The following is a 13,294-nucleotide window of genomic DNA, read 5'->3' as shown; positions in this document are numbered from 1 at the left end:
TGTCCAATTTGAGGCATCTCTAGGCTCTTCGTCACAGCTCTTCTGTGTTCCCCAGCACGTCTGTACTTTTTACAGTTTTGCTGCTGGTAAAGTATTTCTCTGGGAGCAGTTCTGTTCCTAATGCTGTTTAATTTTTCAGCACTGTTTTAGTTTAGCTCTGTGATGACAACTTCTTTCCAACCCTCACAAATGTAAACCTTTATACAACTACAGAAGAGTTGTATATACAGAGTGGAAAATAAGAGTAATTTCCACAGCATTATACCCTTGCAGAAAAAGTATTTTCTATCATGTAAATTGGTCACAATTACATAGATATTTCAGGACATCTATGTAAACATGACCCAGTCCAAAACAACACAAAATGTGAGTGAGGAAAACCAGGATAATACTGTATATACGTGTATACAGCATACTATTATGCATACATAACTGAAGAGACTTTTACTTCACTTATTCTTAATTTATTATTTGTGCTAGTAGCACAAATAATGTTGCCAAGGCATCAATTATGTTTCATTTTGTAAATCAAACTAATTAAGAACCAGATGCAATCTGAGTGAAAAAGATCTGAGGTCAGTGTTGTGTACCATATGTATGACAGTGCTTACTCATGATGAGGAGATGGATTGGACAGCTGTGAATCTTCCTGCTGTAGGAGTTTTATCTTGCCCAGACAGTGTAACATACTTATATTTTTCCAGTTAAATTATTTAATTTCATAATAAAAGTAAAGAAAGGTGAACAACACTGACATTACTTTAAAAGAGGAAGTACATAAAAGGTTGTGAAAACGAAAGAGAAGAGGAAAAGATTTTGGCCAGCAAATTAGCATGAAAATAAATTTATTTTAGTAATGATGATGTGCAACATGGATGAAAGAAACAATAGAGATAAGAACAAATTGAATCCTCAGTATGAGTTAATTTCAGCAACATAGTGAAGAAAATAATAACAATTTGGTGTCTCAAAACAGCACAGCTTAGCAAAAAGAAAGACGTGGTTCTTACTGAGTACAAAACTTCTATGTTAGTTTTTAACAGGACAACAGCAAGATCCACAGTTACTATCCTTCTGGAATTGGTCTTCCCTGTTAAACATTGCTTAAATAGCCCTTTACTTATCAAGGGCTCCCTAAAAACATAACTCCTTGAAATGTAACAGCAACCATGATAGTTACATTATAGGACTTCAAATGTATTTCATAGTAGTATTTGCCTCCTCTCTTATCCGTGTCTAGTTTTAAAATCACTGATACGTAGTCAAATATGGCAGCAAAAACACATCCATTTTGTGAAATATTTCTGCATAGGAAAATGGAAATTCAATTACTGTCTCCTTTCTCTTCCCTTATGCTTCCCTATTCATTGTTTTATTACAAGTGTTATATTTATTTCTTTTTTCTTAAACAAACAAAATAGAAACAAAATTTATATATATGGAAGTTGGAAAAGAAGTTTCAGACTTTTTAATGTGGTAATGTCTGTTTGGACAGACTATTTCCAATGTCTTCTCCTCCACTTCTGATCTGTATCTTAGCATATGGACAGCAGACATGTGCTCCTTACATCTCACAAGTTGTTTGTGTTTTAAAATGCTATGATTATATATGCAGATTAGTAAGCTTAGTACTATTTAATCACATTAAAATAAAGTTCTAACATACATTTTGCTTTAATGTTAGGTGAATTAACCAAGTTGTTGTCCTAGATGGGCAGATCAGCTTTCATGAAAGCGTAGGTCTTTAACAAGTGGGAGTGAGAGGAGAAGTCTGCATAACAGTTCATCACTATCGTTTGTCATGTTTGCTAGGCTTACTAGGTTCTCTGAACGACGTAGTATTTCTTCAACTGACAGTTTGCATTGGGAATCTAAGGTGCTTATAAAACAGAAATATTTTTCTCACAAAAAAAAAGATCACAGGATCTGTTGAAGAAGATATTTAAAATCTCTGAAGTGTATTGCATTGCTTAGAACTCAGACTATGCAGGAGTAATCCCTTCCACTGCTCTACGCCATATGTTTCTTTGTATGTTTTTTGTTGATTTCTCTGTCTGTCTTTTTGTTTGTTTTATAATTAACTGCATATAGGATATTTGGAGATAAGTTTACATGTTTTTAATCATCTATCTTCTGAAAACATATTAAGAGATTTCTGTCAAAGTAGAACTTCTGGTTTCTTAGTGGATCCTCCATGTTTTCTGCATAGAACAACTCCTGAGGTGGAAGTGTTCATGGGCAATGCACTGCCTATGTTTTATTGCTTGAGAGCAGGTTTAAATCACTAGGTAGGAGGGACGATGTTCCAGAGCTGAAGTTTCTGCTGGGGCCTCTGCCCTGTCACCATCTCAATATATTACTGTATTACCTTAAAAATATTACTTTATTATCTTAACAAGTTGCTTTCAGCTCACTGTTAGGTTTTCTTTTATTTTGAATATATGCATTTTCTCTCTAAGTAGCTAGGTAATTATGACACGAAACCATATTCTTCCTTGTTTTGTGCCTTATAAATTTATTGGTTGCTCTTGTTATGGAATGCTTTGCTTTATCATGCTCTAATATATGCTGTTGAGGGGAAATTACAATTTATTTATTATTGGTTTTAGTTGTACTTTTCTTTTGCCATTTAATGAGAAACTAGCTAGTAGTCCCATTTTGAAGTTGCAGTTGCAGTTAAGATTAAAAACCACCCACTTTTCCACTAGAGTGAGAATTTAAATAGGCTAAAAATGGAAAAAGAAAGAAAAAAAAAAAAAGAGAGAGAGAGAGAGAAAGAAAGAAAGAAAAAGCAGAAATCATCACATATTAGCAGTTATTTTTTTCTTCTGATTAGTAAAATGTTAATTTTATTAATCTGTGTTATAATAAATCCACCATACAGCACATAGAAAGTATACAGACTGTTTGGACATGGTTCCTCCATTAAGATGGAAGGTATTCATTTTTCACACTTAGCCAAAAGGCTCGTCTAAACAGACTGCTGAAAAGTATTGTAATGTGATTGAAAAAGACAAGGACCATGTACCAGTGTGCATCCTGTTTTGAACCAATTACACAAGTGGTGTACAGGAAGAAAGTAATTATTACTGGAATCAGTCATTCTTCATAGGAGGAGACTATTACATTGCTTATTACATGGACTGTATGTCTACACATTCTCCTGAAGCTGTCTGATGTGATCACATTTATTCCATACCCCTTCATTTCATCCTCACTCCTTTCAAGGCTGTATTTCTTTGGCAAGAGCGAGTACAGTAGTGACATAGCCATTTTTTAATAATTTTGACCAGTGCTTCACGTACCAAGCTTTAATGACAAAACGACAAAACCCCTTTATTCTGGTGTGGTTTTGTATGTGTGTTTTCTCTTTTGATACCACTTATGATATTTTCCCATCAACTTGTGATTTTGTAATTTGCATGGGTGGCCTTGTTGTAAAATGAGTCACATTGTTGGTCTTCATTTAATTCAGTCTAATTAGGATGTATTCTATTTGGCAAGCATCCAGTAATTAGTCACATATTTATGTAATTATTAGTATTTAATGTTTATATAATAAATATGCCTAGAAGGCAATCCATTTAGGGGCTAGAAAAGAGGTAAAGTACGTTATATTCCTGAATGCAGAGATCTTGCATTCTGAGCCAAATACAGAAAATAAATGAAACACGAAGTTGACCCTTCTGGTTTAGGGAGAGAGGGTAGCTAAAATGATAGGATACGCATACTTGGTAATCAGTGATGATTATAGAAGGAGTGAAGATGGGCCCCTGCTTGAAGTGAAATAATAAGGCAGCTTATTAGGGAGAGATAAATAGAAGAACTTCAAGAAAAGGACCAGATGTCTGCTTGATGGTACTGGAGAGGAAGAGCTAGTGGGGTCTTTGGAAGGTAACATGGCTGGGTGTGTAGTAGACTACACAGTAGACTGCTGTGAAGCAGCTGAGCAGTGATAGCTGCCTGCCTATATTAAGACAGCAAAGTCAGGTCACTTCAGATTGACCTAAAATCTAATTGTGGGCTCAAGTAAGTAAACTTAACTTCTGCTGTAGGCTAACGGCTATGCGCACTCCAGGGGAGTAATTGTTACAAAAAAGTATTTTTTTCATACATCCGATTCTATAAAAAGAGATCACTCAGAAATAAAGCATTATGTGTGGAATTTTGAATGGAGTTAGGTATTGAGATCACAAAACTTAAGAGTAGGATTGGTAATAATCACTAAATGTCGATAACAGTACTCTGCTTGTATTCTAGAGACTGTAGGCCTGTCTTGAACCTAAACACTATTTTTTTTTAATAATGTAATAAATTAATAATATTTTTTTAATAATGTAATAAATGACAATTTTCGTCTTGCTTTCATAAAAACACATAGAATTCTGATTTTGTTTGTATTTTGTTAGGAATCTTTCATTCAGTCCAATCTAAATAAAAGCTAAAATCTAAGTTATAGGAAATCATAAGAAATTTTTAAAAATATTTCATGTAGCCTTTTTGAGCTTGTCACTCCTGAACCTTGCTGAACTCTGCCATGTCACCTTCTATAGCACTTTAATCCATTATATATAACTGTTCTATAAATTATATAGTGTTCACCCAATACAGATTAAGCCCCTTTGATCTAAGAGCAATCTACAAGAGTGATGTTTTTTGGTTAAGGAATTGTTCTGGAGGTCAGAATAGTTCTGTATAGTTTGGTTACAGGTTTCCTGTATGATTTTGGACAAGTCTTTTGATCACCGTGTCTGTCATTTATGCCATGCATTCATTGCAGACATTCTTTTAAAATGTTCATCTGGTACTAACATATGACGTTAATGGTACCTGTTAGCAGCTCCCTACAGATCAGTAAGGAATGAGATTTTCAGGAGTGCATTACACTGTCTCTTTTGATTTTTCTGAAACTCCTAGTTGCAAAACATGTAGAAGTGATTCTGTAGCTCAAGAAATGAAATGGAGACCTGCCTAAGGACCTGGAATACTAAATACAGAGGAATGTAGTTGATTCTATGCCAGATGTCTCTTTCTATACCATCTTTATCTATCCCACAGCTTCTGTCTCTGTGCTACCATTTTCTATTTTTGAATGAGAAAAATAATCTCCTGTAACATATTTCTCTTGTTTTGTGCTTGTCTTCTGCTAACTCACCGGACCATAGATGTATTTGCTAAAAACTTCGTAGAGTTCTAGGGCAGTCTGTCTAGCAGATCCACTTGCTTCAAAGAACCTCACTTTTTCTATACTAAATTTGTCTTTGCTTGATTTTTTTTTTCCTTTTCAAACATGTATCTTTTGTTCTATTTTTAAAAGTATCTGCTTTCTTTTATTTAATTTTTTTTTCTGCTCTTCTTTTGCACTAAGTTTTCCTTCAAGCTCATAGATTTGCGTTTGGTTGGTTGGTTGGTTTGTATATTAAGGTGTATTCTCCTTTGCCAATAGCATTGCCTACTAATGCTGTTACTTGACACTGCTTCATATTTTTTTATTGCGGCTCTTGCCTACACACTTCCTTTGTATTTTGACAGAATCTTATCATGAATTAGAAGACAACAGGAAACAATTTCACTGTGATATGCAAGTTGTTCTCTTTGCGTAGAGGTTCATTACCTATTTGTTCCTTATAATTCCTCAGCATCATGTGAAGAGTACTAATGAATAAGATGTTTTCTGTTTTGTTGCTCATGGATTTGAATTGTGACTGACAAATGCTTTACTATGTGCAGAATCTCCATCCTTGGATTCAAGAGCTGTCTGGATGGCCCTGCTTGAATATTCTGTGGTTCTGTGAAAATTCTAGAACATCTTATGAACTGATGCTATAAATTAGCTTGTAAATCTATGGTATTTATTAATATAAGCATTGACTTTGAAGTAATTCTACAGCTGTGAGACAGAACTCAAATGTTGACATTCCTGGTTGTGCTTTGTGTCATGATGTGTATAGCATGTATGCAAAGTTAGGGGCTCGCAGTATGCACAGATCTTAAAATTTAAAGGCATATGCATATATGTTTCTGTAGACATCAATAGTCCGATTGTACATGCTAGCCTGGAGTTTTTGGCTACGTCAACTTTCCTGTACATAGTACTTACAGTATACAGAAGGTATAGGGTTTGCAGAAATGTTCCCAGTAGTATCTGGAGTGTTTTGTTTGAAACTTTTATATTGCACTCTACAAACAGAATTTTTTTTTTCTGCTTACTGAAATTCCTTCTCTAGACATATTTTGCTGTGTCCAGCATTTCAACTGACCATTAGTTTTCACCATAGGAGACATCCTCATTGAGAGGTGTGCACATAATAAGACACTGTGTATATTTTGGACGTAAGACAGGGGTATAAATTACTGCCATTAATGTTCTGACGATAACAAATTGTTATATGTAATCTGCATATGAGAACATCTTCAAAAAGTCATTATCAGACTGCCTGTGTGCCCAGGGGCAATCTTCTACCATAGCATTTCAGTCTTTCAAATTACAAAAAGCTAATATAACTCTTGATGACATTTACAAAAATGTATTATAGCACTTCTTTCAGTCCTCTCACATAAATTTTTCTCAGTGGAGTTAAAGGGAGTTCTGTGTATGTAGGAGCTGCAGGGGCTGGCACTTTTTAAAATCAAAGCCACTTTTTTGTTGTTGTTAAGTCACACCAGTTCAAGAAAATGTTAAGTAATTTTTTAAAAATTTATTTTCTGACTTAAAAGTGCCACAGCCAATGTAGGTTGTATTTAACTTTCAGTGCTCTTTGGCAGAGATTGCACATTCTAAATTTTCATAGCAAGTTGTTATGTCAGACTTGTAAACCCCTGAAAGTTGGCATTTTGTAATGGAGGTGCTGACAAGACCTTTATTACACCAGTACAAATAGGCAGCATTACAATAAATTCTGGTTGTTTTTGTGTGTTTGTGATTTTTTTTTTTCCTTTTAATAGTCTGGTTGTTGCTTTCTGTCACTGTATTTTAAAGTGAACATTATTAAAAAAAAAAAAAAGTAGTAATAATATTTTTTTAAAAAAAAAAGCATAATGGAAATACACTGGTATGCCCTGAATTTAGCTTACTAACTGTTGTAGCAAAGCTTTAGGTTGATAGATCCGATTTCAAATTCAGATTTAAAGGACTGTTATATTATCTACCAGTGAATTAGTCTAAATTCTTGTGGTGTGCATGTGCATGTTCCATAGCATCTGGACAGCAAAGATAATCATTTTGGCATGGGGAAGTGGATGTTAATTTGCTTAGTGTGAAACTCACTTAAATGCCAAAAACACATCACATTTTAAAACCAGAGATGTTCCTACTGAAGTTTTATATTTTGTACTATTGTTTTCATAGTTTAAATTATAGAAAGCAAGATTCAATTCAAACATCTATGATTGTCTTAATATTCATGAAGACACTGAACTTTTCCAGATCCAGAAAGTAAGTCACTGAAGTAAGAATTGAAGGACATGTGAGGAAGGTAAAGAACATAGGTTGGAATTCTTGGAACTCTTCCATCAGCTAACAGAAGTGTTATAAATTTCATTGAATCTGCTTCAGATTTAGCTTTACACATAATAGATTTCTGAATCAATGTAATGTGTAAAACTGTAAATCTCTGTGACAGAAGGCGCTTAAATAGCTGTCTTTACTTAGTTTCACCTCCTTGACTGCACTTGTAAGTATGCCGTCATGGAAAGAATAAGAATTCATTATCCCTAAAGAGAAATACAGATGGCAAATCCTAGGTATACTTTGGATTTCTTATTTATCTTCAAAGTATCTTGCTGGAATCTGGTAAAACAATAATGAAAAGTTCTTGGTTTAGATGCAAAATATTGCCTTTATTCTATCAAAGCATTACAATACACAGTGTTACATTCTGAAACTTTTTGGTTAAAATAACAAGATAATAGAATTAACTAGAATATGTAGATTTCAAAAATGATACATCAGTCTATGCAAATTGCTGTGTTAATAATGTATTTTTAATGCTAAGCACATTTGACAGGCATTTCATCTCTCTTTCTAAACTAGAGCTTGGCAACCTGCATTAATTCTTATACTTTACAGATGTAACATTCAATGCACATGCCATGTAGTGATGTGATCCGAATAAAGTAAAGCATGTCAAAGCAATGTGATTATTAGTAAACAAGTTTGTGGCTGGCTTGTTGAATACAGACAAGAAAAATGAGAGGCAAAAGCCAGTGCTGTTTTAGCATCTCCTGCATCTTCAGAGGTCTGAATTTGCTTCAGATTATGGAAGTGTCAATCACAACTGGCATCAGGGAACTTGGAGGAGATAAATGGGCAAAAAATCAGAGTAGGTGAGATTAAAATCATGAAGGTAGGGTACCATTCAGTGAGAACAGTAGTGATTGTAGAGCTTAAACAGACCCAGAGCCCAAGGTTTCTTTTTTTTTGACTTGCCATTAGTAAATTGCCTTGTATATTAACAAGAGAGAGGTATTATGTCGTGATTATTTTTCTACCCTGTTAATAGTAAAATTAGTATTATTTCAGACAATACATGTTTCAACATCATTATTTCATTAGCAGGGATTTGCTATCCTTCCTTCAATGGGTTAAAAAAAAAAAAAAAAAAAAAAAAAAAACAAAGTACAAAATGCAATAGTTGCTGCTAGACTGCAAGTGACCATATAGCTAGGTATGATTATAGCTCTGTTGGACTAAAGGTCAAAGGAAAGTTTTAGAATACTTAAGAGACAATTATCTAAAGTTCAGACTTTTCCAAAGGAATAGAACCAAAAATTATACAGACTATTATCTAAAGTTCACATTTTTCAAAGGAAAAAAGTAGGAGGAAATGCCGATTCCATCACTTTGCTCTTATTTGCCTGGGTTTTGGTGGTTTGTTTTATTGTTATTATTAATTATATCAAAAATGTATTTACTGCAAGTTCTGAATCAAAATAATGCGATTATTCACCCTTCAAGTAATTTCAGCATGAGTGAGATATTCTACATGATGAAATATTTTGTTCATAATTCAAAATTCTCAGAAGCACTTTTTATATCAGCAGAGGAATACATGCCCTGGAAATGTCCTTAGTTACTTTATTCACTGGTAGATTCAGCAGTTCCATTTTGGATGAATAAGCTGTTATTATTTAGGCCAGTTGGTAAAGGAAAAAAAAATAAAGATACTATATAATATAGTATATACTACATTTTCCAATTCTTCACCTTGTCAACGTATTTTCTCTCATTAAAAACTTTTTTTTTTTTTTTACCCTTGTTTTTATAGGTGTTTAAAATGATTCCAGAAACTCTAGATTTCTAGAAACACAAAAATGCATTAAGATGGTTGATAGTGTGTCATAGGCATGTTTTGTAAATTGCCATTATATGTCAGTATGGTGCAGCAGAGACACTTTGATCAGTCAGCTGAAATTTTATAGCACAAAAACTTTTTTCTTTTGAACCTGATGTCTGCTATCAAACATGATAGCAGTCATCAATCTACTTTTTTGAAGACATCACAGATTTTTGACATTCATGAAAAGCAAGTCAGTTTGAAATACCTGTGAATGTTTCAGTGTCCGTATGATTTGGTTAATATAAGTCAGAATATACTTTAAAAATAGCATCTTTTTATTTTCAGCTTATTTTATACACCTTCTACTTGAACAAAATACTTATGCATTCAATATAAAAATTAGGCAAAGGGCCATCTTCTTTGTATACTGCTGTTCAATGGGATTTTTTTTTTTTAATTTTGAGATGCTGTCTCCTCAAGGAAGATACTCATGCACATGTGTAAAATGACACATGAAATATTTATACATACGTATGTATGTTAATATGTATACATAAGTTTTCATTAAAAATGTATTTGGTGTATATATACATCAATGTTGAAAATGCTGAGATTAATCATGAAACAAAATTGTTATGCTAATGAACAAATAGTTTTTTCTCCACATGCTAAAGACAGGCAAACTTCTAACAAGCAATCTTAGAATCATAGAACCTGTAGCCATAGAAGTGGTTTGGGTTGGAAGGGTCCTTGAAGATCACCCAGTTCCAACCCCCTGGCAGGGACACCTCCCACCAGACCAGGTTGTCCAAGGGCCCATCCAGCCTGGCCTTGAACACCTCCAGGGATGGGGCATCCACAGCTTCTTTGAGTAACTTCTTCTAGGGCCTTTTTTAAATTAGCAGGAAGTATCACAGTAAGAATGTTCTTGCTGCTCTATTACTTATGCCTAAGGACTCTATATTACAAAAAATCTGGTTTTAAACTAAAAAATTTACACAAACTCCCCTTAAGCTAATGATTTCAGAAAATAGTTTCAAAGATAGCTCTAATAAATATAAAGAAATGAAACATACTTCACTGTGGTTCTAGAATTTCCAGCTGTAAAGTTTCCAATTAAAACTTTCCTTCTCCATATAATGTATCCAGCATAGATTTCTACCACAAAGTCCTTAATACTGTTAATGATTTGATTTTTCTGAGAAAATTATAAAAGTGTGTGTGTGTGGGGGGGGGGGGGGGGGGGGAAGAAAAGAAAGAAAAATAGCTATGTAGGTGAAGGTTGCACTGCAGGTTACTCCACTGATCTCAGAATATTAGAGAGATCATCAGGGAATTAAAGAACTGCAATAGTGTGTGCAAAGAAAATGACACTTGGATATAAACTGACTACTTCTATTTTTTTTACTTTTGTTCAATCATTTTATTGTCTGACTTAAAATTGCAACATGCATGTCTTGTACAAAAGTGGAAGATGAATTCAACTCGTGCTTGTTGATTTTACATCTGTCTTGATGTCAATGCCATTAAAGCATTGATATCACTCATTCACAACAAGTAGAAAAGTTGCTTTGGATTAAAATCATTACACTTAAATTCTCTCAAAATCTTTCATCCAAAAACCTCAAGAGAGATCACAGGTTTTGAGAACAGTGGAGAATCTGCAAGAAGTACTTGGCGCAGTTTTAAGCATGTCCTCAGTTATGCTTATTCAAACTACTTCTGCCTAGAAATCACACTGGGTATCTTAGGAAGACCTACCATACTGTCAATCTTTGTTTCAGCTGTGAGGGAGATATTCCCACAGCAGTCTATTTCATGGTTGTTATACAAATCTGCTTGTAGGCAGAACTAGTAGAAATGGACTCACAAGAAAAATAAAATGTCTTCATTGAACTAGTTTTAAATCAAGATTTGGTGAAAGCTGTAAGTTGGAGTTAGTTACTTTGCTACAGTACTGCCAGTAAGAGCTGGATTAAATAACAGTATCTGGCAATTTTGTTCTCTAGTTACTCATTAGTTTTTAACTTCCTTCTTTTTGGAAAAAAAAATATTCCCTGATAAAAATCAACTCTAATTTTTTCTGTTTCTTTGTTAAATATGATGGAAAATGATTTAGCCATTCAGGAAACAACAAAAAAAATGAAAAGAAAAAAAAAAAGTCAGACGTTGTTTCTTTTATTTTGTGGGGACCAATGTGAATTAGTTGAATGAATTATTATTATACCAGAATGATGCTCTAACATAGATATCTTACAGTGTGATCCATTTATATTATGGTGTCCTGATCACCTCTTTTGTATTGATTGTAAATTTATAAAACTGAGAGCTACAGATGTAAATAATTGATTTGGTTTTACATTTAAAAAATGGTAAAAATTAGCTGTGGGTCCAAAATGTAGTTATGTATTCCTGGAGCTGTGTATTCTGACCTCACACTGATGGAAAAAATTGTGAGGAGTTAAGGCAATTATTAAGATCACTTAACGTGCACTATTCCTTAAGCTTGCACGACAGAATATAGCTCCTGTGGAATTTAATAGGACTCTGGCATTTCGATGAAGTTCTTCAATCCTTTCCCTTGTAAAAGGGTACAGAATTAGGGATGCTCACATGGATATTGAGAATGTCAAAGGACCTTCTGAATATACCTCACTGAGTGGGGGTAAAGACTTGGTGTCTGTCTGTCTGTAGCAGGTTACTTTAGAGCTCTATTAACAGAGAAGGTTAGGGTTTTTTTGCCCATGTGTAATTTTCCTTGTTTTGCTAAAAGTAACATGAATAAATAAATAACCTGAACAGCGCTATAATGAAGGATCAGCAGGTTAATTGGAAAGATGAGTGGAAAGTGATTGTCCCCTCTCCTGCTGAGCACCTGCTGCCAAGTTAATTCATGCAGCAGTGCTGGAGGTTATTCCTGGAGGAGATTCCTGCTGTTTTGTCAGCTATGGGTAAGGAGAATGTCCTCAGAGAGAAGAAAGCAAATCAGATAAATTGAGTTTATTGCTAATCAGCTGCTAGGATTTATTTGTAAGTTCTAGGAATCAACTAAAAAGCCAATTGGAGAGTCATTGTTCTCTGCTCAAGGGTCACATCTCCAGTGACACCAAGGGATATATTTATTTATTTATTTTACATTTCATATTGGCTATATCTTACTGCCGGTTTCCTGCCTGGGCACAACAAATACAACTTCTGTCTAGCACGGCAGTTGTTAACAAAACAAATCTCTGTTTAAAAAAAGGAAAAGGTTTTTCTTGTCGTGCAGCTCTTCTTACGTGATACTAACTATTCAGTCATTATAACTTCTTTTACAATTAAATAATTCAGATAAATGTTCCAAATATCTTGGTCATCTTTTGCTTATTTTTATCTCATTTCTTCTGAACTGGAATTGATAACCATTACTGGTACTGGGTAGTTTCTTACACATCATAGCCTCACTCAGTGGCAGAAATAGGCAAATTATTTTCTCCATCCCACTTCCTTCCTCTTGTTTTTGTCTGCCTTCTTCTCTGTGTCTGATATATTACTCTTCATTTTTTGCTTCCTTTTACTCTCTGATTCTGGCTTATTAGAATTTTCTGAACCAGGCAGAACAGCAATGAGTGGGTCAGAAAGTGAAGTTGACACCAACAAGAGCAGATTTTGGTTTTCATTTCTCCCTAATTCTGGTGCCTTACATCTTCTGTATATCTGTAAAGGGCAGAGATGCTAGAGCTCTGCATATCAATCCTGTCCTCCAGCTGGGACAGATAAGGGCTGTACCAGGCTAGATGGAACAGGCTGTGTTAGTATGGATTTCTAGAATATGAGAAGTCACTGTGTAAAATAACTGTAAAAGTCTCTAGAGTCCTGAATAAATGACTACAGATGTAGCAATATTCTAAGTGGGACTTCGCACACAGAGAGAGATGGAAATTGAACCTCACCCAGCTGTTTTTTTTCATCTTTTCAAAGGTTAAAGTAAAAGAATTAAGGATGCAACTCATGCTGAGATATTTTTATTTTTGCAG

The 13,294-nt window shown here is 34.3% G+C and overlaps 1 protein-coding gene across 5 annotated transcripts in view; it reads left to right on the top strand.

Annotated features, from left to right (window-relative positions):
* CDH8 (cadherin 8) overlaps positions 1 to 13,294 on the top strand; it is a 204,712-nt gene that overhangs the window by 182,390 nt on the left and 9,028 nt on the right. The gene's annotated exons all lie outside the window — the stretch shown is intronic.

Source organism: Anas platyrhynchos, chromosome 12, assembly GCF_047663525.1.
Source record: "Anas platyrhynchos isolate ZD024472 breed Pekin duck chromosome 12, IASCAAS_PekinDuck_T2T, whole genome shotgun sequence".
Taxonomy (NCBI): domain Eukaryota; kingdom Metazoa; phylum Chordata; class Aves; order Anseriformes; family Anatidae; genus Anas; species Anas platyrhynchos.
The sequence above is the reverse complement of the archived record's forward strand: the minus strand, read 5'-3'. Positions and strand labels throughout refer to the sequence as shown.